Genomic DNA, 22,485 nt, shown 5'->3' with positions numbered 1-22,485 from the left:
GTTTACGTATAACGTTGCGCAGATTTGGTAGTTCGCACACGGTGTAAGTAAGTATTTCGTGTTACCTTACGCAACAGCAAATACATTTCATAAGACTGTTCTGGACACAATACTTGCATCAGTAAACAAGCATTTTGTCTGTTCCAGTATCACAGGAAAAGAACATCGTCCTGTAATGTTCAAGCCTCTAGATATTTTCCATTAATAATGTCTAATCACAATAATAAGTTAGAAGAAATAACTCGCATTTTCACAACTACCAATATTCTCGTTTTAATCACTTCGAAAATTATTTCTCGAAGATATCGGTTATACTACAACAAAGAAAATCAAAATTAAAGTAAAAGTTCAACTACAAGTATACCAAACGACATTTACAATATTGGAGGGACAGAATACTTAAAAATTGTTGTTTCATTCGAAGGTAAAGGCGTGGTGTAGTGGTTCTTCTACCTGGTTTAAGGAGCGAAAACTTGTAGGGTAGTGGCTACCGTTCAGGAATGTCAATCTGAAGATCGTACGTTCAAACCCTTCCGGTGGCAGACTATTTTCGTAAGTTTTAGACCTATCCCATTGTGTTCATTGTCCACGCCGTGTGAAACGGAATAATTCCGTTTGGAATTGACGATGGGGGTAGGGGAAATATGAAATTACAAAATCTCCATTTCAACGAACCGAGAAGTGGACAAAAATTGGATAATTCTTATAAATATTCAAATTACATTCGTGTTTTTAGTGGTATAATCGTAGGTAAAATCAAAGATCTTACATGGAAGATTTTACCTTGCTCGGAACTAAGCCAAAAGACATTTCGAACCCATCTAGTACATTCTCCAATACATTTCAAAATGTTATTGAATGTTTCATGTCGATAATTTGACCAATGCATCCAGTCTAGACGCTCAGACGATATTTTCTGCAACTACCTCTTCTCTCCAGTTCCTTCTCCTTCTTCTCTCTCCTCTTTCTGTTCTGCTTTTATCTCATATCGCCTTCCCTACTTTTCTCGCATCTAATCTCCATCCCACTCTTCTCCACTCCTCTTATCTCCTTTCCTGTCTTAGATTTCCGACTCCACTGCACTATTATCTCTTTTTTCGATCTTCTCTTTTTCTCTCCTTTACTCTACTCTCCACTTCCCTCTTCTCGTCTCCTCCTCTACTCTCCTCTCGTTTTTCTCCTCTTTTCTCTTTTTTGTTCTTTTTTCCTCATCTCTCCTCGTATCTTTTTGCATTCTTCTCACTACATCTCCTCTCCTCTACTTTTCCTCTTCTCCTCTCGCTTTCTCTTTCTCCTCTCCTTTGTAACCTTTCGTTTCCTCTCACCTCTTTTTCCTTCTGTAGACTCATCAGCGATGAAATACTAGAAAACCTATTTTTTTCTTTCAGAAAGAATTTCGTCATTTGCGATATAATAGTGATATTTTTAATAATTTTATACAATAATACTTGTTTATATTTCTTTCGCTTATTTTATAAATATCTATTGTGCATGTGGCAACCCTGAAATTGAGCCTAAGTTTGCACGCAACCCACCAACGGGTTGTGTAAATTGGGTTGCCTAGTTTAAAATGTCGTTGTCCTAAAACTTTTGAGAGACACTGTACGTGCATATGAGTCATTCCATTCCAAATCATGTCCGTTTTTTTCAAAAATTCCCATTTGGAGCCCTAGGTATTTGCACAAAGCTCTTGTTACAGACTTCCATAGTGCATTTGCAGTAGTGAGTCCTGGCTCCTATTCAAGAACCAGCAGCTGACGTCGACATACAAGGCAAAGGCCGAAGCTTTGGCTTGGCTTTAAATAGTGGTGACGCGCTCAGAGACATACAATAAAGGAACGCACAAGTTTTGCGTACTAGCGCGAGTACTAGAAACCATGCTTATTTTTGGAATTGGCATTGGCCGCCGACCTTCGGACCGATCTCTGTTGTCCCGGATCTGAGCGACGTTCGACCGCGAAGGAAGTGGTTGAACCGTCCAGAAGAGATTTGACCCCGCGTTCCGACGTGCATCTCTGGCTGACCTCTCCTCGAGTTCCGCTTAGTGACCTCGGCTCCGCAATTTATCGTCGCGGCACCTCCCGAGGACGACCGGCAAACAAACCGACTGCCGGTGTTTGGGTCGAAAATATTGGTGGAGGAATTTTTGGAATTTGCCATAGTAAATGGTGACGTATGCTTCTTGCGAGCAAACTGGTGCATCTGAAGGACAACCTGTTTCGTTGGCGTTTTTTCTTTTTGCTCGGTCTCCTCGTCGAAAATAGAACTGTCTGCAAAAACGATACAGGGTGTTCACAAACTTAACTCCTCATTCGTACTATTAGATTAACAGTGAAAGCGCGGAGGGATCGATAGAAGAGGAGAGTGAACTATGAAGGAGGCCAGGGCTGTTAAATATCCAGGAACCAATAAATTCTAACGGGCTATATTGGATTCCGTAACAAGACTGGAACCTTTTGTCTCGTACAATTTAAATTCAGTCCAAGTTGCGTATTGTTTCATTTCAATATGGAAGTGATCCGGAAAAAAAGATTCCTGGACCGTATTTAAATTCAGCTGGAAGTTCCTGGACCGTATTTAAATTCAGTTGGAAGTTCCTGAACCGTATTTAAATTCAGCTGGAAGTTCCTGAACCGTATTTAAATTCAGTTGGAAGTTCCTGGACCGTATTTAAATTCAGTTGGAAGTTCCTGGACCGTATTTAAATTCAGTTGGAAGTTCCTGAACCGTATTTAAATTCAGCTGGAAGTTCCTGGACCGTATTTAAATTCAGTTGGAAGTTCCTGGACCGTATTTAAATTCAGTTGGAAGTTCCTGGACCGTATTTAAATTCAGTTGGAAGTTCCTGGACCGTATTTAAATTCAGTTGGAAGTTCCTGGACCGTATTTAAATTCAGTTGGAAGTTCCTGAACCGTATTTAAATTCAGCTGGAAGTTCCTGGACCGTATTTAAATTCAGTTGGAAGTTCCTGAACCGTATTTAAATTCAGTTGGAAGTTCCTGGACCGTATTTAAATTCAGTTGGAAGTTCCTGGACCGTATTTAAATTCAGTTGGAAGTTCCTGAACCGTATTTAAATTCAGCTGGAAGTTCCTGGACCGTATTTAAATTCAGTTGGAAGTTCCTGGACCGTATTTAAATTCAGTTGGAAGTTCCTGGACCGTATTTAAATTCAGTTGGAAGTTCCTGGACCGTATTTAAATTCAGTTGGAAGTTCCTGGGCCGTATTTAAATTCAGTTGGAAGTTCCTGGACCGTATTTAAATTCAGTTGGAAGTTCCTGAACCGTATTTAAATTCAGCTGGAAGTTCCTGGACCGTATTTAAATTCAGTTGGAAGTTCCTGAACCGTATTTAAATTCAGTTGGAAGTTCCTGGACCGTATTTAAATTCAGTTGGAAGTTCCTGGACCGTATTTAAATTCAGTTGGAAGTTCCTGAACCGTATTTAAATTCAGCTGGAAGTTCCTGGACCGTATTTAAATTCATTTGGAAGTTCATGGACCGTATTTAAATTCAGTTGGAAGTTCCTGGACCGTATTTAAATTCATTTGGAAGTTCCTGGACCGTATTTAAATTCAGCTGGAAGTTCCTGAACCGTATTTAAATTCAGTTGGAAGTTCCTGAACCGTATTTAAATTCAGTTGGAAGTTCCTGAACCGTATTTAAATTCAGTTGGAAGTTCCTGAACCGTATTTAAATTCAGCTGGAAGTTCCTGGACCGTATTTAAATTCAGCTGGAAGTTCCTGGACCGTATTTAAATTCAGTTGGAAGTTCCTGGACCGTATTTAAATTCAGCTGGAAGTTCCTGGACCGTATTTAAATTCAGCTGGAAGTTCCTGGACCGTATTTAAATTCAACTGGAAGTTCCTGGACCGTATTTAAATTCAGCTGGAAGTTCCTGGACCGTATTTAAATTCAGCTGGGGAAAAATTCTGGACCGTATTTTAATTCATTCAAAAACAAGGTTCCTGGACCTAATTGAAGTACTTTACAGAAAAAAAAATATTCTTTACGGTCCATAAACAATTTACGCTTGTTGATGTTCTCTCGTGGACCGGAAATTTATTTACAATTTCTGGACCATTAACAACCCTGGGAGGAACTCCTGCTACTTTTGTTAGATACAAACAAAATAAAGAAACAAGCATCTGAATGGAATAACTGAAGAAAACTGCTGTGAAACCCCATGCACTATTTGATTTTATAAGCTCCTACTTCGTCACCTTAAAACACTGTGAAAATTAAGCTTTTTGCTATCGGGGTTGTCCACTCAGTGGTGTATTTGTAATTTAATTTTGGGAAGTGGGTTTTGTTAGTATGCTAATTTGTATACACGGTGATAGTGTGAATGTAGTTGGCCATCACTTTGAACAACTCTTATTACACAGGATAGTACTCGGCATGTAACACAAATATAATTGTCTGCATGCTTATTATATGTGCGTAAAAATAAGCGGGATGTTACGGTGAAAATGCCCGCATCTGCGCCATGCCTCGCCGTCTGCAGTACGCGCTATCTCGGCCTCGAGCCAAAATGAACGCACTGTATGTTAGCGGTCAAAAGTAAATTATTGCCTTGCGTTTCTAAGTACTTTAGAACATTGGTTCTAACCTAGGTCATTAATATAATGTGATAAAATTTACACGTACTTTACAAGCACAGTATATTTACGTACATTCTAAGAAATCCCAAACTCATATACAAAATGAGCTATTTAACTAGTATCACCGAAAACTTGACTAAATTCCTATTCCCAAGTTCAAACTTGACGTTTATTTAACCTACCTACAAGTTTCTTTTGAACATTTTAATACATGTGAAATATGAGCACTATGCCATGAAAACTTAAGTGGAAAACTGTTGTCTCTGCTCGGTGAGGTTTGTCAGTTGCAGGTTGGTCAGGAGCCTATATTCCAGGCTAGCTAGGATATTTGCGAAGCCTGAAGCCTATAAAGTAAACTACTGAAGAAAAATCGATTAGAAACTGTGAATTAACCTGATTTGAAGAAGAGGATAATGGCGATTTTGAAGTTGGCAACCTGAATTCTTAGGAGTTGGCAACCTGAATTGTTAGAAGTTGGCAACCTGAATTGTTAGGAGTTGGCAACCTGAATTCTTAGGAGTTGCCAACCTGAATTTTTATAAGTTTGCAACCTGACTACCGTTGGGATGGCAACGTGGCTTCCTTGAAGACGTCAAGAATGAGCCTAATATTCTTCCTTACTCCATAGCCTAGGACCAGGTGTCATAGTGAGCTGATCCAGGTCTTAGACTCAGAATACGTCACTGAGGTTGGTGTCCTTTAATCTACAAGCTTTCATACTTTTCGGCAGGAAAATCTTTAAAGACTAGACTATTAATGGACACGAATGGTTCTGTTGTGTTGTGCTGAGGTGGAACCGATAGCATTTTATTTCATGTGAAACTAAGAATAGTAAATTTCAACGAAAGCGTACACTTCTCGGTAACTTGAGAGACCCAGCATGAAAAGAAAAAAAACAAGAAAAACACTCCGTATGTGACTAAACCAAACAAAGTAAGAAACCTCCTCAGTTAGAACATCACAAATGAAAGACAGTTTCACATGAGTCAATAACGTGTTGGTCCTCCACGAACCCTGAGGCACTCTTGAATGCGACGGGGCATACTCAGTACCAAATCATTGAGCATTTCTTGAGGTAAACGGTCCCACTTCTCGATGGCAGCATCTTTTAGGACCTGAATCGTTAGTGGTGGATGTTGACGGTTGGAAATTGCTTTTTTAAGGAAGGTCCACGCATGTTCTATACAGTTCAAGTCCGGGGAAGACCCTGGCCAGTCCATTCTGCGGATCCCACGTCCTTCCAGGTATCCATTCACAGCTGCTGCACGATGTCGACGAGCGTTATCGTCCTGTAGAGTAAACCCATCTTACACGGTCTCTGCAAAACCACGTACTATGGGTCGGAGAATGTTGTGTTCGTACACTGCGGCCGTCATGTTTCCTTGAATGTGAACCAGTGGTGTACGGCGGCCGAACATGATACCTGCCCAGAATGGTGCTGAACCTCCAAGCTGTTGGTGACGTTCTACTGATAATGATTCATTTTGGTGCACACAAACAAGCTTCCTCGGACGCGAGGCACACTGACACGGTTCCTTGGACGTCATTTCAGCTCTAACGTACTAGATGTGTTGCACAGTCGTGAGTCGAAGAATGATCACGTAATAAACATGGGCGTCCGGAAGGGGTTGTGGCAAGGGGGGCCACGACCCCTCTTGGAAAATGGATGTCTCCAGAAACTTACATATTACACACATCTATTTCATTTCATTCACAGTAATTTATGGTGTTGGAACATGATAACTTCTATTTGAAATGTGTTTCTTTTGAGTGTGCAACACTATTATGGGGAGAAATATGCTCCCCCATGCAAAATAATGATCTTGCTTGCCCCTCCCTGGAATAATCTGCGGACGTCTAGGGTAATACCAAAACTAGAATTATTGACATAGTTTCGTAGATATGAAGAGATTGAGTGGTGTTGAGAAATTATTAACAATCGCATGAAAGAAGAAACAAATTGGGTCATTATTTTGGGTTCAAGTTTTAGTTTACACACATAACGCCAATAAATAAATATTGTGACATCGCGATCTCATTACACATTGGATTTCATTTCTAACTCAATGTCTTACCAAGAAGCTTATCTTGAGATAAGGCCAGAGACGGAGATAAGGTTGAATTCAGAGAAGAAGTAAATACAGCCTGCCGGTTTTCCTGAGAGAACGCAGTGAGGGAATTGTATGGAATTAATGTTACATTTAGGTTTCAGGAACTTCTCAGAATTTAGGGGAACTTGAACGCAATTCTTGGAATCGTGTTTATCTACGACTAGTAAAGACAGTGTGACATATTGATCATAGGGTCAGAGCATAAACTGATAATACGGAACTTCCAAAAATCACCTACGTGATTAGAAGTCATTTATATTTTTGAGGACAGTTCTGAGAAACAGTTGTTTTCAAACAGTGCAATGGTGTCTAATTGATGTAGTGCTGTTTTCTCGTCGAAAACCGGAATGTTTTCAATTAGATGTTCCTGTTCTATGAAATAACAAACTTTCTTACATTGCTTACCATAGCTTCTTTCCTGAATCCACATTCATGTTGTAAATACACAGTATTGCCAGGTCGAACTTTGGTTTTTATCATTGATATAGATGTTAATTTCCACAGGATTCAACTTTCTATATTTCGTGTTTTCATCGGTATTTACGGTTTTCATTTTATTTTTGGATATTGAAGATTCTATTTTTTAATAGCTGTAAAATATTTTCTATATTTCAAATTGCTTTACTTCAATTTGTTTGAGAAATATATGGTTTTTGGTTATTTTATTGTTCAAGGTTGTCTGATCGTTGTGAGATAAGGGAGACACTGCCTTCACTTGTCTTCTTTATCGCACAACGTGAGGAGAACGTTGCGTTGTGACGTTTCTCGAGGAATGTCTACGTTGTTAAGTTAGGTCCGTTAGGTTTGATTCTCTTAGCATAAATACACTGGAAATGTATTATTTATGCTACGATAAGCAAATCCAACAACCCTTATATAACAAATTAGGAATTTAACTTACATCTTCACGCAAATTAGGCTCATTATGTTTCATTTTTAATGTAGGTTCCTCAAACTAAAAACTACGTTTTTTTCCACTTCCAATTGTTTCCTCACCATAAATCCTACATTTCTGGAATCCTTGATTGTTATGTCCTAATATTTATAACATCAACAGAAATGAACATCTCAAGATTGGAACTTCATAATTAAAATATATTAAAACTTGTAACAAGGTGGATTACATTATTAAACTTAAATCATCCATAAGACACATCAAGAAGATGCATAATCGTTGCTATGCACAGACTATGTACATTGCCATAACTGCTAGTTCACCATATATAATACTATATTTTATAATATATATCAATCTTCTCCCCTTCCAGAGAAAACAAACTTATGAGGGGTAAAACACTCTTGTCCTTTTTACTCTTTGAGATTTCCTTCTTCCCATCGAACTACGTCCTAGACCAAAACCATTCCCTTGCTTCGAAGACGAACTGGTTCCTGGACCAAGATTAGTTCCTCCCTTTGAAGACGAACTGGTTCCTGGACCAACTCTGCTCGCTTCCTTCGAATATGAGCTACTTTCTTGCTTCGGAGACGAACTGTGAACATTGTGTTTTTCACTGTCGCTTAGTTCCTGTCTGACTGATTTGAATCTTCTCCCGTTTCATGAAGAATCTTTAAAAATGAGTAATGTACATTTCTGTACTTTCTACATCTCTTACTTTATAAACAGCAAAACCGCATATTTCAATAATTTCTCCTTTCCGATATATATTTCTTTCAGGGCAGTAATAATATATTTACTTCCAATTAAGAATTTCTCACATTCATAATGAACATTTTTAGTGTCATCTTTAATTATTATATTACTTGCAGTGTTGTAAGAAAACATTAATGAACTTGGAGATGTTCCATTTGATGGTAATGGAGTGTTGTTTTGCCAGTGTATTACTGTACGCAGCAGTGATTCTACTTCAGTATTTAATTTTCTAACATCCCCCTTTAGAATATCTCCTATGAGGGTTAAATACCTTTTCACGGTATTAACCGTTCTCTCAGCCAACCCGTTTCCCGAAGGTTTATATGGGCAGAAATGCTTTAGTTCAATTCCCAACCTTTGGCATAACATCTTAAATTGTTCACTTGCAAAGGGTTGTCCATTATCTGAGACTAACTCTTTTGGAGAACCAAGTATGTCAAATTGGCTTTTTAAATGTCTAATTGGTTCCTGAGCCGTTAAATTAGAACATTGCCAAACATTCAAACATTTCGTGTGAGCATCAACACACAACAGGAATAAATAACCTTTGAAATAGAAATGATCGACATGTACACATTCCATGGGTTGTGATGTCGGTGTCCATGATATATATTGTCCTTTTGCTGGTGCTCTTGCATTCATCTGACAAGCATCACATTTTGCAACAAAACCTTCAATGTCAGAAGTCATTTTAGGCCACCAAACTAAATCTCTGCAAATCTGTTTTAATCTCACTACGCCACTGTGCAGACCATGAATTTGAGTCAGAAACTTGCATCGCAGTGTCTCTGGCAATATAATTCTATTTCCCCACATCAACAATCCATCTTCTGTTGACAGTTCCAGACGTTTCTTCTATAAAGCTACAGCTTCCTCATTGATTTGTGGATCAATTCCTCTTGGCCAACCATTCTTGACGTAAATTATTACTTTAGACAACAAACTATCGCTTTTTGTATGCTCCTTGATCTCAGATATGCAAAAACTATCACTTTCTGTTGCTCCTTGATCTCAGATATGCGTAATGGTTGCAACTTTTGTTCTAGATCTGCATACGCTGTCAAAACAAAATCTGATTGCAATTCTTCAGGTAGTGGTAATCTTGACAAAGCGTCTGCTATTGGAACCTTCTTAGAATACACTATTTTATAATTCAGAGATGCCATGAATATTTTCCAAATCTGCCAATGTGCATTGTGTTGCATTGGCACTGGTGTATTCGAATCAAGCAATGATTTCGCAGTCGTTGAATCAGTGTATATTGTAAATCTTTGACCTGCCAGATATAAATAAAAAGCTTAACAGACGAAACAATGGCTAATGCCTCTCTCTCTCTCTCTCTCCCTGACAGTAATTCTTCTGAGCAGGTGAAAGTGTAGCTGAAAAACACGCCACTGTTCGATGTTCGCCATCTATTTTGTGCCCTAATCGACCTCCAATACCTTAGCAAGAACTATCCGTTTCTAGGATTATTTCTTTCGAAGGATCGAAAGGAATTATTGCAGGTGTCTAAACAATCTTATCTTTAACAGCCTTAAATTCCGATACACATTGATTAGACCACAACCATTTTTCGCCTTTCCTCAGAAGTCGATATAGGTGTGGTATTGTAGATGACAAGTTGTGTAGAAAACGGCTTTGAAATTCAACCATCCCTAAAATACTTTGTAGTTGAACCTTATGCTTTGGCTCTGGACTTTCTAAAATAGCACGCACATGCTTTTCAGTTGGTGTGATTCCATTTGGCGTAAACGTCTTCCTAAGTAAATCACTTCTTACACTAGGAATTCAGATTTACTTAAATTGGCTTTAACATTAGTAGACACAATAAGAGAGTTCTAAGCCCTCAATTGGGGCTCGAATCATCATGTGGGGCTCGGCTCGCCTTAATGGATTTTTCTCGTAAGGCATGAGCTCTATTTTCTGGCAGTGTTGCCAACTCACCCCACGAAAATTTCACCAACTGATATTTTGAAGCCTTTCACGGTGTATGTTAACCTCACAAGCAGTGTTGCCAACTCGGGCGAGGCGTAGCTTTTTATGGTGTATGTTAACCTCACCAGCAGTGTTTCCAACTCGGCGTAGCCTTTCACGGTGTATAATTTTTTAGCTTTTTTTTTGTGTGTGAGTGTACATGTGTTCGGGCGAGGCGTAGCCTTTTACGGTGTATGTTAATTTTACTAGCCTCAGCGTACATGAGAGTTCTGAATTTTTTTTTTGAGGCTGGAATCATTATTTGAGGCTCGTCGTAGCTTTTTATGATGTATATTTTGAGGGGTAGAGTTGGCAACACTATAACCTATTACTGTAGCTTTTTATGAGGGGGTCTATTGCCCTCTGTTTACATCTGGCAACATTGCCGTAGTTTGACAGTGTTGTTAAACCTACTGGGTTTTTCACTGTAAATTTTTATTAAAGAACCTGAGGGGTCCATGTATTTTTTATGTCTGGCAACACTGTTGGGGGCCTAGTGTTGGCGACACTGTGGGTTTTTACTGTAGCTTTTTATGAGGGGGTCTATTGCCCTCTGTTTATATTTGGCAACTCTATTGGATGTTTTTTTTTTGAGGCTCGAAATTATTATTTGAGGCTTGAAATTATTATTTGAGCCTCGTCGGTGTTGCCTACCCACTCTACAAAAATTCTACTATATGATTTTTCACAGGCTAAGCTAACCTACAAATAGGAGTTGGCAGCACTGACTTATAAACCCACTGGGTCCTTTTGGCATGTTTTTTCATGATGTGTTGCTAGGCTATTGAGCATCTTGGCGTATACAATGTATATATTTTGAGAGGGGGGTTATAGCTTTTTATGCTGTACGAATACTGGAAGCTTGACAGTGACAACCAACAGAGTAGGTAAACCTACATCCAGGAACTGGCAACTCTAGTTTCTGACAGTAAATTTGAAATAAAATATTAAACAAAATACATGAGTAAACACTGTGATTACAAATAGTACCAGTGTTATGCCCCCAACTCCAACTGGACAACTGGGGAAAATAATTGTACAACAATTTGTACCTAATTGTACAATACTTGTACCTAATTGTACAACATATACACAGACATAAAAGAGAGAGCCTTCCCGCAACTTACTTCATGTACAATTTATATGATTTTACAACTGTGAAAAGAAAGCATATGTGTTCTGTATGCACACATTTATTCTTATTTTTCGAAGTTGAATGAAAGCACATGTTTTTACGCTCTCGTAATACTAACCTTGCTCCACTGATTTTAAATTGCTTCCATCCGCTTTTTTTCTGTGTTATTTCCGTATGCACGCAACATTCGCTTTCAATAGACAGAAGGAGTGTTAGTATAGCAGGCTCCGAGTTTACAATTTATTAAATTAAACAATAATTTATGTAAGAATATACTTGTACTTACCGAACACAAAATAATAAAAAGCACATGTGAATATTTGCGTGTGTTCATGTTATATGACGACTGAGTAAAAAAATAATGTTGATTCTCCGAAAGATAAAAGTTCCTAGTTCGACATCAGATGCATGCAAATTTTATGTTTTGCTCTCCAAAATCTTGATTTTTATGTTTGTGCTATTTGTCATACAGCAGAGGAGAAGAGGGGAGAGGGAGGGGAGGGGGTACTATTAGCGCCATCTATTAGCAAACAATAGAAATAAAAAGTAGGGTCAAACTTTTTCAACACCCAAACATTTTAAACGTCTTCACGTAGTAATACGATAGCTGAAGATGTTTAAAAGAGTACTCTTAGTCGACGAAGCTAATTGCTAGGGCCCTTATATTACTAAAATATTCTTTAATTTGCATATTTCTCATACCGCCATATGTTGTTCTAGTTGACTTCTTCCAAAAAAATGCTAATTAGCGAGAGTTAATTAAGCAAGGCAAGTAAAAGAAGCAAATAGGACAACATATGGCGGCGTGAGAATATGTAAAAATTCGATTCAGAGGTGGATCGAATTAAAGTTGGGGGATATTTTGCATTTTTTCCCTATAATATACAAAACATTTACCGTACATAATCTTTTCCATTTACAACAGTATAAAATAAGAGGAATGTGTGACAATATCCATATTAATTAGGAAAGTATGTTGTATGCTAGGTTAGCTAATTGTGTCTTCTACAGCTTCACTGTATAGAGGGAAGATGGAAAAAGAGAGCTCTACGGAAACTGACGCTCTTAACAATATTGTACGTCCGTGAAAATTACATATAAATAAGACATAAGCGTATTATCTGCTTTCATGTCAGATTTTGCCGACCTGTGAGCTGTAGTGTTTAGGTGACAAGCGACCTGCTCAAATATAATACTGTTGACAATATTGTACGCCCGTGAAAATTACATATAAATAAGACTTAAGCGTATTATCTGCTTTCATGTCAGATTTTACCAACCTGTGAGCTGTAGTGTTTAGGTGACAAGCGACCTGCTCAAATATGATACTGTTGACAATATTGTACGTCCGTGAAAATTATATATAAATAAGACTTAAGCGTATTATCTGCTTTCATGTCAGATTTTCCCAACCTGTGAGCTGTAGTGTTTAGGTGACAAGCGACCTTGTCAAATATGATACTGTTGACAATATTGTACGTCCGTGAAAATTATATATAAATAAGACTTAAGCGTATTATCTGCTTTCATGTCAGATTTTACCAACCTGTGAGCTGTAGTGTTTAGGTGACAAGCGACCTGCTCAAATATGATACTGTTGACAATATTGTACGCCCGTGAAAATTACATATAAATAAGACATAAGCGTATTATCTGCTTTCATGTCAGATTTTACCAACCTGTAAGCTGTAGTGTTTAGGTGACAAACGACCTGCTCAAATATGATACTGTTGACAATATTGTACGTCCGTGAAAATTACATATAAATAAGACTTAAGCGTATTATCTGCTTTCATGTCAGATTTTACCAACCTGTAAGCTGTAGTGTTTAGGTGACAAACGACCTGCTCAAATATGATACTGTTGACAATATTGTACGTCCGTGAAAATTATATATAAATAAGACATAAGCGTATTATCTGCTTTCATGTCAGATTTTACCAACCTGTGAGCTGTAGTGTTTAGGTGACAAGCGACCTGCTCAAATATGATACTGTTGACAATATTGTACGCCCGTGAAAATTACATATAAATAAGACATAAGCGTATTATCTGCTTTCATGTCAGATTTTGCCGACCTGTGAGCTGTAGTGTTTAGGTGACAAGCGACCTGCTAAAATATGATACTGTTGACAATATTGTACGCCCGTGAAAATTACATATAAATAAGACATAAGCGTATTATCTGCTTTGATGTCAGATTTTACCAACCTGTAAGCTGTAGTGTTTAGGTGACAAGCGACCTGCTCAAATATGATACTGTTGACAATATTGTACGCCCGTGAAAATTACATATAAATAAGACATAAGCGTATTATCTGCTTTCATGTCAGATTTTACCAACCTGTAAGCTGTAGTGTTTAGGTGACAAACGACCTGCTCAAATATGATACTGTTGACAATATTGTTCGTATATTGTATTGTATAGGAGACTAGAAGCATATAATTTGGCGAAAAAAAAAACCAAATAAGGTCATAGAAAATAGTTAAAAAAAAATTAACAATTATATTTTGCATTGCACAGCATTAGGTATTAAATAACATACCCCCAAAAAATCTCTGCATTATGCGTTCTGAAAAAAATTGCCCTACGTGCCAAATTGCTGTGTCAAGTAAACGTTTTCAAAGACACTGTCGTACTTGTGTGCCGGGAAAGCGAATATGTGCAACCAAACTGTGCTCTAAGTGTGGAATAAATATTTCTATTGCCAACTTCAAGCGACACCAGCTTACTTGCAAGAGCACTGGAACATCTCTACCGCAACCTTCCAAGCGAAAGGTAGAAGTAACCTCCCTCGATGAATCGCCACCTGCCAAACGCGTCAAGCTGGCGAAGAAAGCAGACCGATTTGCGTTTGAGCATTTATTAGAAGACTTTAACATAACATCAGACAGCTTCTGCGATGTGCGTAGTTTTCTGGAGAGCGAACGAGCTAAGATAATATCCATCCTCAACGATGCATTGGCTACATACTCCACTAAATTCTATGCTGTACTATGCTGCAAGTATAAGAAACCGTCTGATGAAATATATAAATTCTTCCATGCCACAAAAGCAAAAACACTGCATCAGGCAGATATCACTGACCTCGACAGCATCTACGACAAGTTTGTCGAGGAGTTTGTGGCAAAGCACGAGGAGCATCAGGATAAAGGCTCGGGCGGTTCGCTGTGTGGCGACCCCCACGAACTTCGTCTGAAACTTAGCAAGTCCCTGCCACTGGCAGGGTCTAGCTATATTGCCCTGCCACCCGAGGTTGAAGCAAGGAAAGCTGTTCTCAATATTCAGAACAAAGACACCAAATGCTTCCTCTGGTCGGTGCTGGCAGCATTGCACCCTGTTCACTGGAAAAACCACTCGTACCGTGTTGCACACTACAAGCAGTATGAGTCGGAACTGGAGGATGCAATGGCCGGGATTGCCTACCCTGTAGAAGTCTCGCATATTCGCAAGTTTGAGGTTCGTGCTCGTGACTTGTTGGGCCTACAATTAGCCATCAATGTTTACGATCTCACCGAGAACAAAAATGAGGTCCACCCCATCCGGGTGAGCAACGTGAGCAACAACAACGAGGTACGAGAAATCAACCTCCTGCTCATCAAGGACGAAACCCATCACCATTACACCCTTATCCGCTCCCTCTCTCGGCTTGTTTCAAATCAGAAAAATAGACATAATGGTCACATCGTGGTGTGTCGCAGGTGCCTGTCCACTTTCGACAACCAAAACCATTATAAATTCAAACACTCTCGAGGACCCAACATTGCTGCTGAGAAGCTAGCTCGCCACATGTTCTACTGTGGTACCAACAAGCCTGCACGAACTATCCTGCCCGAACCTGGTGCAGTAGAGTGCTTTCGCATGCACAGTGCTATGGTGAAGCATCCTGCCTATATTGTAGCAGACTTCGAGGCCTTTCTTCAACCTCTGTCTAACTGCGAGCCCAACCCCGAAACATCCTCTACCATTCCTTTCCAAATCCACGAGGCCTCGAGTTACTCCTATGTTGTGGTGTGGCGAGACCAACATATTGCCTCCGAGCCCTATGTGTATCGCGGTCCCGACCCGGTCAAACACTTCCTGGAGAGAATGCAACAGGAAGCCATCAAGATAGGGAAGGTGCTGTTGGCCCCCAAGCCCATGCTGCCTCTGTCTCCCAAAAACAAGCATCAGCACGAAATAGCTCTAAATTGTCCTGTTTGCAACTCGGTCTTCACTGACGATAACAAAAAGGTCCACCACCATGACCATTATGGGACCGGAAGCTACATTTGTCCGTGGTGCAACAGATGTAACTTGAGAGCCAGGGACCCGCGCTTCATACCGGTCTTTTTTCACAATGGCTCGGGATATGATTTCCATCACTTGGTCACACATCTAGGGTACGACAATGCGAGAATCAATGTCCTGGCACAGAACGAGGAGCGTTATATTAGCGTCAGCAAGTGGGTGCCGATCCCCGACTCAAAAAGCAGGAGCATCGAGCTTCGGTTCCTCGACTCTCTGAGGTTCCTCCAGGCAAGCCTCGATGCTGCTGCTGGGAAGCTCAGAGACGACCAACTAGCCATTACCACATCAAGTTTCCCGAACTTAGATGTCGCACTCATCAGACGTAAAGGGGTCTACCCCTACGAGTACGTCACCGACCCTTCCAAGTTCGAAGAAGAGTTGCTGCCTCCCCAGGATATGTTCTACAGCCAGCTGAGAGGTTCAGGTATTACCGACGAGGAGTACAAGCATGCTCAGTCTATGTGGGTCGAGTTGGGTTGCCGAACTTTCGGTGATTACCACGATGCATACCTGAAGCTTGATGTGACGCTTCTTGCCGATGTGTTCCAGGCGTTTCGGGCGACTGCGATAGACATTTACAACCTGGACCCTGTATATTTTTACAGCCTTCCTGGACTGGCATGGTCGGCCATGCTCCTGCTGACTAAAGTTAAACTTTCACTTATCTTCGATGTTGATATCATGCTTTTCATCGAGAGAGCTATCCGGGGCGGCATGGTCCAAGTGTCGCAACGCTTCGCACACGCCAACAATCACCACATGGCCACTGGTTACGACCCCTCCCAACCATCAAGCTACATCATGTACACTGATGTGAATAATCTTTACGGGCACTCCATGATGCAGCCACTCCCAACAGGACAGTTTGAGTGGGCTGATCCTTTATACCACGACATCGAAAAAGAGTGCGACGAGTTTGGGTTTTTTGCCGAGGTGGACCTTGACTTCCCCGAGAAGCTGCAGGATACATTCTGTGACCTTTCGCCTGCTCCGGAATTCAAGTGTCCACCTGGCTCGGATCAACCGAAGCTCGTCATGGACTTGGAGCCCAAAAAGCGTTATGTGCTACACTACCGGAACCTCCAGTGGTTAATGCAGCAAGGGGTCTCGGTCAAAGCAGTTTACGACGTGCTCTTGTTCAGGCAGTCTCCATGGTTGAAGCCGTACATCGAACTGAACACCAAACATCGCACTGATGCCACTTCGGAACTTGATCGCGATTTTTTCAAATTAATGAACAATGCGGTATTTGGGAAGACCATGGAGAATGTGCGAAATCGCGTTGATGTGAGGTTGGTGACGAAGAAAACACAGTGTCGTCGACTTGTTCCAAGCCCGCTGTTCAGGTCTCGAACAATTTACAACGAACAGATGTCTCTGATTCACATGAACCGGGGCAAGATGCTACTCAACAAGCCCATCTATGTGGGAGCTGCAGTTTTGGATCTGAGCAAGTTGTGCATGTTCGAGACATATTACGGCATACTACGTGCACACTACAACCACAATATCTCGCTCCTCTACACAGACACAGACAGCTTGGTGTACCATGTTCGCACGGCCGATGCGTATGGTGATATAGCCAAAGTTCCAGCTCTTGTCAAGCTCTTCGACACATCGGGCTATCCCCAGCTAAACCGGTATGGAATTCTGCCCCGGAACAAAAAAACTACCCGGCAAACTCAAGGACGAGAAAGACGGGGATGTGATTGTGGAGTTTGCTAGACTTCGTGCCAAAGCCTATGCGATCCGGGCTGAGGGTTCTGTAACAAAAAAGGCAAAGGGTGTAAGCAGGCAAGTGGTTCGGGAGCACCTCAAGTTTGAGGATTACCTCGAGTGCCTCAGAACAAACTCGCCCATTCTACAAAAAGAGCATCGTATCCAAAGCGTCGATCATGTGCTTACAACTAATATTGTCAGGAAAGTTGCTCTGGATGCACACGACGACAAGAGGTGTATTCTTGAATGTGGGGTCCATACACTTCCGTGGGGCCACTATCGCCTCCAAACTAGTAAGACCTGCCCAGAGTGCAACAAAAAGTAATAGGCAATGCGAAAAAAAAAAAACAATTTTAATTTACTTCCACTTCCTCGATTACATGCATGCATGGCACAGCAAAATTAAACTTCTGGAAACTGCTAATTGCAATTTGTACTTATATATATAAAATTCCACATTTCTTATTGTGTGCTATTTTTTTTATTTAAAACTGTTCAGTCACTCTTTCATTCTTGACGTCATATACAAATGTTTTCTCTGCAATAAGAATGACACTGCACAGAGTATCTGCAGGCAAGGCATCGTGGAACTCGCATACAATCTTGATGTTGGTACGATCGTTGACCACCACTTGCTTTCTTTTCGTGGTGTTGATGACGGTCATGGGTCTCCGTGCTTTGAATTCGCTGGGCGCGAAGTACACGTCCACGCTTCCTTCGGTCACGCGTTTGTAAGCCGTGTAAGCTTCGTAAAGTTTGAGGTAATCGTCTTTGGTCATGTCGAGGTTGTAATTCTCGCGCGGGAACACTTCGTTCCTACCGTTCTTCAGATAAACGTTCTTGATCTTGCAGTCGTCGAACTTGCTGGAATCTTTTTCCTGATCGTTATCGCGTCCGGTTTGAAAAAGCACTACGACGAAATCTGGCATGTCGAACTGTATGTTGTTGAACTGTGTCGTCACGTCGAATTCCATGTGACTTCCCGACGCCATCTTCTGCACGCACTGGTAACCGTGAAAGTGAATCGGCACCTGCGGACTTTTCAAGATCTCCGCTTTGTACTTGAGGGCGTAGTTCGTTTCGTATTCCACCACCGGCATTCTCAATTCCATGCTCCGGATGACGCATTTCGTTGCTTCGGGTAAAGTGTTGGCTATCGGCGTGGTGCCGTCCGGACCCAAAGTAGCGTATCGCATCAGTGCGTTGTTGTCGTTGGCCGCTCTTCGAAACGTGATCCTCAGTCCCCCCTTCCACATGATCTCCTTGTAGTCCGAGAAGAAACCAGGCAGCAGACGCATGGGAAAGAGCACCGTGTGACTTCTCGTCGATATTTTGGTTCCGGCTTCGAATCCCCCGGCCTGGTAGTACGCTGCGCCCGTTTTGGATAATTTCAACGTTCCCACTGCCGTCGACGTGATGCCTGGATAATCTATTCTGTCGATGACGGTGTTGTGTTTCCTCACCTCCACCTGCGAGAACAGGTGAGGCACGAAGTTGTCCACGAGTATCAAGTTTGCTGCTCCAGGAAACGCGTCTCCGCTTTCCTTCTTCACCACGTCGAATTGAAGGTAGAGGTCCGCTCTGTGAGGATGAACGAACCCATCCCCTACGTCCACGTCGTATTCGATCTCCCTGTTCGCTTCGTTGAGATTGGCGAACGTGCGACGGTTGGGAGGGAAAGATTGCAATTCGTAACTTTCGATTTGCTCCATTTTACATGTATGGTTATTTATTATACGTTGATCTCCACGATGGCCGTCGTAGTGGCACCTGCGAAATCCACCACGTCTCCTTTCTCGTTCGTCACCACCAACTCTATGTCGTCTATGCGGTTGCGACATACTGGAAAATAGATCGGCGAAGAGGGCGTGTAGATGATCGGTTCCATGAACTCGGAACTTGGTTTGAAAGTGGCTATGATTCCCGTCTGCTTGTGACTTCCTAATAATCCGTCCGAAGATTTCGTGATCATACCTTCCGCCACGTTGCAGTGTACGTTCAGAGTCTCTATGGCCAAGAATTTAGGAATGTTGGTTGCCGTGTGCTTGATGCCAGCTTCGAGTTTGGTGTCGTTCTCGAAACCTAAAAGTTCTCCCATGGTGCCCAGGTCCACGGTCTCCGTCGCGGATAGGATTTCCACTCTGTGCGTGACCGAATTTTGAGAAAGGTATGTGCCTTTGGGTAATTGAGCTTGCAAAGTGGAAAGATTGTATTGTCCTGGCGTGACGACGATGTGTTCGCTTCCGACGCTAATTTTGTTGTTGTGCTGCGTGACGTTAGGTATGAGGTACATGCTGTAGAATGCACGCAGAGCCACGGATTTAGGATAGACGATGTCGTCGTGCAGCGTGAGTTTCAAGATTGAAGATTCGCTCGTGAGATGGAACACGCCCATCCTAGTGATGCTGTTTCAGGTTCCACAGTGCTTTCTGGAAATCCTCGATCGTAGGGTTATTTATTTTAGAGAGAAACGCGAGCACGGAGAGGCAGAGATGACCGCAGTTCACGTCTCCGAAATCTTGAATGCGTTCGTCGTTGTAGTATATAGAGGTTTTGTTCGTTTTCAGATAATGAATTAAATTTGTAGGTGGAACACCTCCGAAAGAATCGAAAACGAATGCTTTATCATCATTTTTGTGGTAACATATCCAATGCGTGCCTGGATTTTCTTGACCGTCCAAGTTGACTACTCCGCATTCTCTTCTTTTCACGCTTGAAGGTAACGAGTCGGACATAAAAACTCCTCTGAAGTGTTTGATTCGTAACGGTCCGATCAGAGATTCAATGTCTCGGTTGGTGAGTGCCGTTGTTTCTTTTTTTTAAACTTTCTCTTCACGCCCTTCCCCCCTTTCTTCTCCATGGCCAGGTTGTGACGTTTCTGTTCTTCCAACTCGGCCTTGTTCTTCTTCGAGTCGATGACGGTTTTCGCGATGGCGGCACTTCCGCCGGCCAAACTTCCCACGGCCCCCAATGCTGCCAGGATGGCGGGGATGCTGAATATGAAACCTCCGATCTTTTGCTGTTTTCGCGAACGCTGCAATCTTTTCAATTGAGGTGTGCTGAGCAGTAATTTCATTCCGTGTCCTTTCGACAAGCAAGAACGTTTCTTCTCGCGTTGTTTCTTGGTGAGTAACCCATCGAGAGCACCTAGATTTTTTAGATTGGAGTATGGTATCTGGTACACGACACCCTTGGGCTTCATGTTGATGCTTTATGTGTTATTTTCACGGTATGTTATTTATATATATATTCTGAGATTTTTTCTTGTGTAGTTTTTTTACGGTATGTTATTTATATATTTTCAAGGCCTCGCAGTTGTTACACAAATTCTATTACGTGCTTCGTTTTCTTACCAAGAAGTTCCTTTGTCCCCTTGTACACGATTCGAGTTTTGTTCTCGATTAAAATAGATAGCTTCTCGTCGGATAACATGTTAGCGTATCGATCTGGTAAAAATAGACTGTATTGTGCGTTGAGCAACAGGCGTACCTTGGGACCATACTGGGTAGAAACGATTGAACCGGAGGTTATCGTGTAAGGTTTGTCGACTTCCAATTCCTGAATTTTTACATACTCGACTGACAAATTTAGCATTTGTTTTAATGCTTGGAGATCGCTCATTTTTTCAGTTGTCAGAGTGTTAGAGAGAAATTTAATTGCTTTTTTTTTTCACGATGTGTGTTATTTATATATACCGAAGATTATTTTTTTACGATGTGTGTTATTTATATATCAAGTTTTTTTTTACGGTATGTTATTTATATACCCCACCCCAATTTTTGTTTCGTGTTCATGGCGATGGTGGTACCCAGTGCGGCGACCCGTTCACCCAGCGATGCGTCTCTGCTCACGAACCTTTCGAAAGCTGCATGTTCCAATTTTTTGTCTGCTTCGTGACGTGCGTCCAGATCCGTCTGCGTGGTGTTGTAGGCGATGTCGTGATCTTTGCATGCCGCGTCCAACGGATTCACACCCTTGTCTCCTCTCTCCAATCTTTTCTCGAGTTTGGTACCCGGTCGGCAGTACTGGTAGCCAGGTAGATGCATCTCGAAAGGTAACTTGTTGATGATGTCGTTCACGAGTCCCTTTCCTTCGGCCACGTTCCAAAATTTCGGAGGCAGCGTGTTGATGATTTTGATCAGGTAACCTATGCCCTTGTCGTCGTTCACGATGAAGTTGGAAAGTTTCGTGCTGATCATGTCCACGATGCCAACCTTCTCGTTGTAGAAATTACGATTGCCTGCATTCTCTTCGCCGGCTATCACCAACAATCGGTCCACGAGTTTCCTAACGTCGTCCACCCAAACGAATTCTTTGGGTAACGTGTTGTAGCGTTTGACGCCGCTGCCTGTTTTGACCTGGTTCCAAATCGGTTTGATGAGATTCCTGTACTTCTCGCCGCTGCTCGATTTCACCCTATTCTGCGAGGCGTCGTTGTTCTGGTACAAGGCATCCGTCATGATCAGAATTTCCTTGTAACTTTGGTAATCTTCGTCGGTGTAATCTTTCGGCTGCTTTTTGGCGACAAGTTCCCACAGTCCCACCGTACCCGGATACCTGTTCCAACTATCCTTGTCGCCTAAATTGACTTTAATGTCGTTGCCTTCGAAGGTCACCTTCGATTTCCCAATCTTCCACACCACACCGCCGCCTTCGTTGGTTTCCATGCTGGGATACAATCCGAACACTTCATCCTTGTCGAATTTCCCCGTGCTCAGGTAGTCTCGTGCCAAAGGTCCCAACTCGATTTTATCCGAAGACGTGCTGCCTATGGCTCGACGTCGTGCCGGTGCATCCTTCAGTTCGAACGGCGTCGAAGGAATGCTCGAAATGGGTGTGGGTACGGCGTAACTTTTAGCTGCGAGCGGTACGAGTTCGTTGATCAAATTTTTATTTTGTTCCGTGACACTTATAATTTCTTTACCTAGACTGCTGATGGCATCGATCACGGGTTGATCCTGACGTTTCTTCTCTTCGTAGAATCCGCGATTCTCGGATT

General features: G+C 41.6%; 1 protein-coding gene across 1 annotated transcript in view; it reads left to right on the top strand.

The window, feature by feature from the left end:
• LOC146002049 (cuticle protein 14-like) overlaps positions 1-22,485 on the top strand; it is a 135,130-nt gene that overhangs the window by 33,571 nt on the left and 79,074 nt on the right. The window lies entirely within an intron of this gene.

This window comes from Lepisma saccharinum, chromosome 18 (assembly GCF_977018435.1).
Source record: "Lepisma saccharinum chromosome 18, izLepSacc3.1, whole genome shotgun sequence".
Taxonomy (NCBI): Eukaryota; Metazoa; Arthropoda; class Insecta; order Zygentoma; family Lepismatidae; genus Lepisma; species Lepisma saccharinum.
Note: the sequence above shows the minus strand (reverse complement) of the source record. Positions and strands in the feature narration are given on the sequence as shown.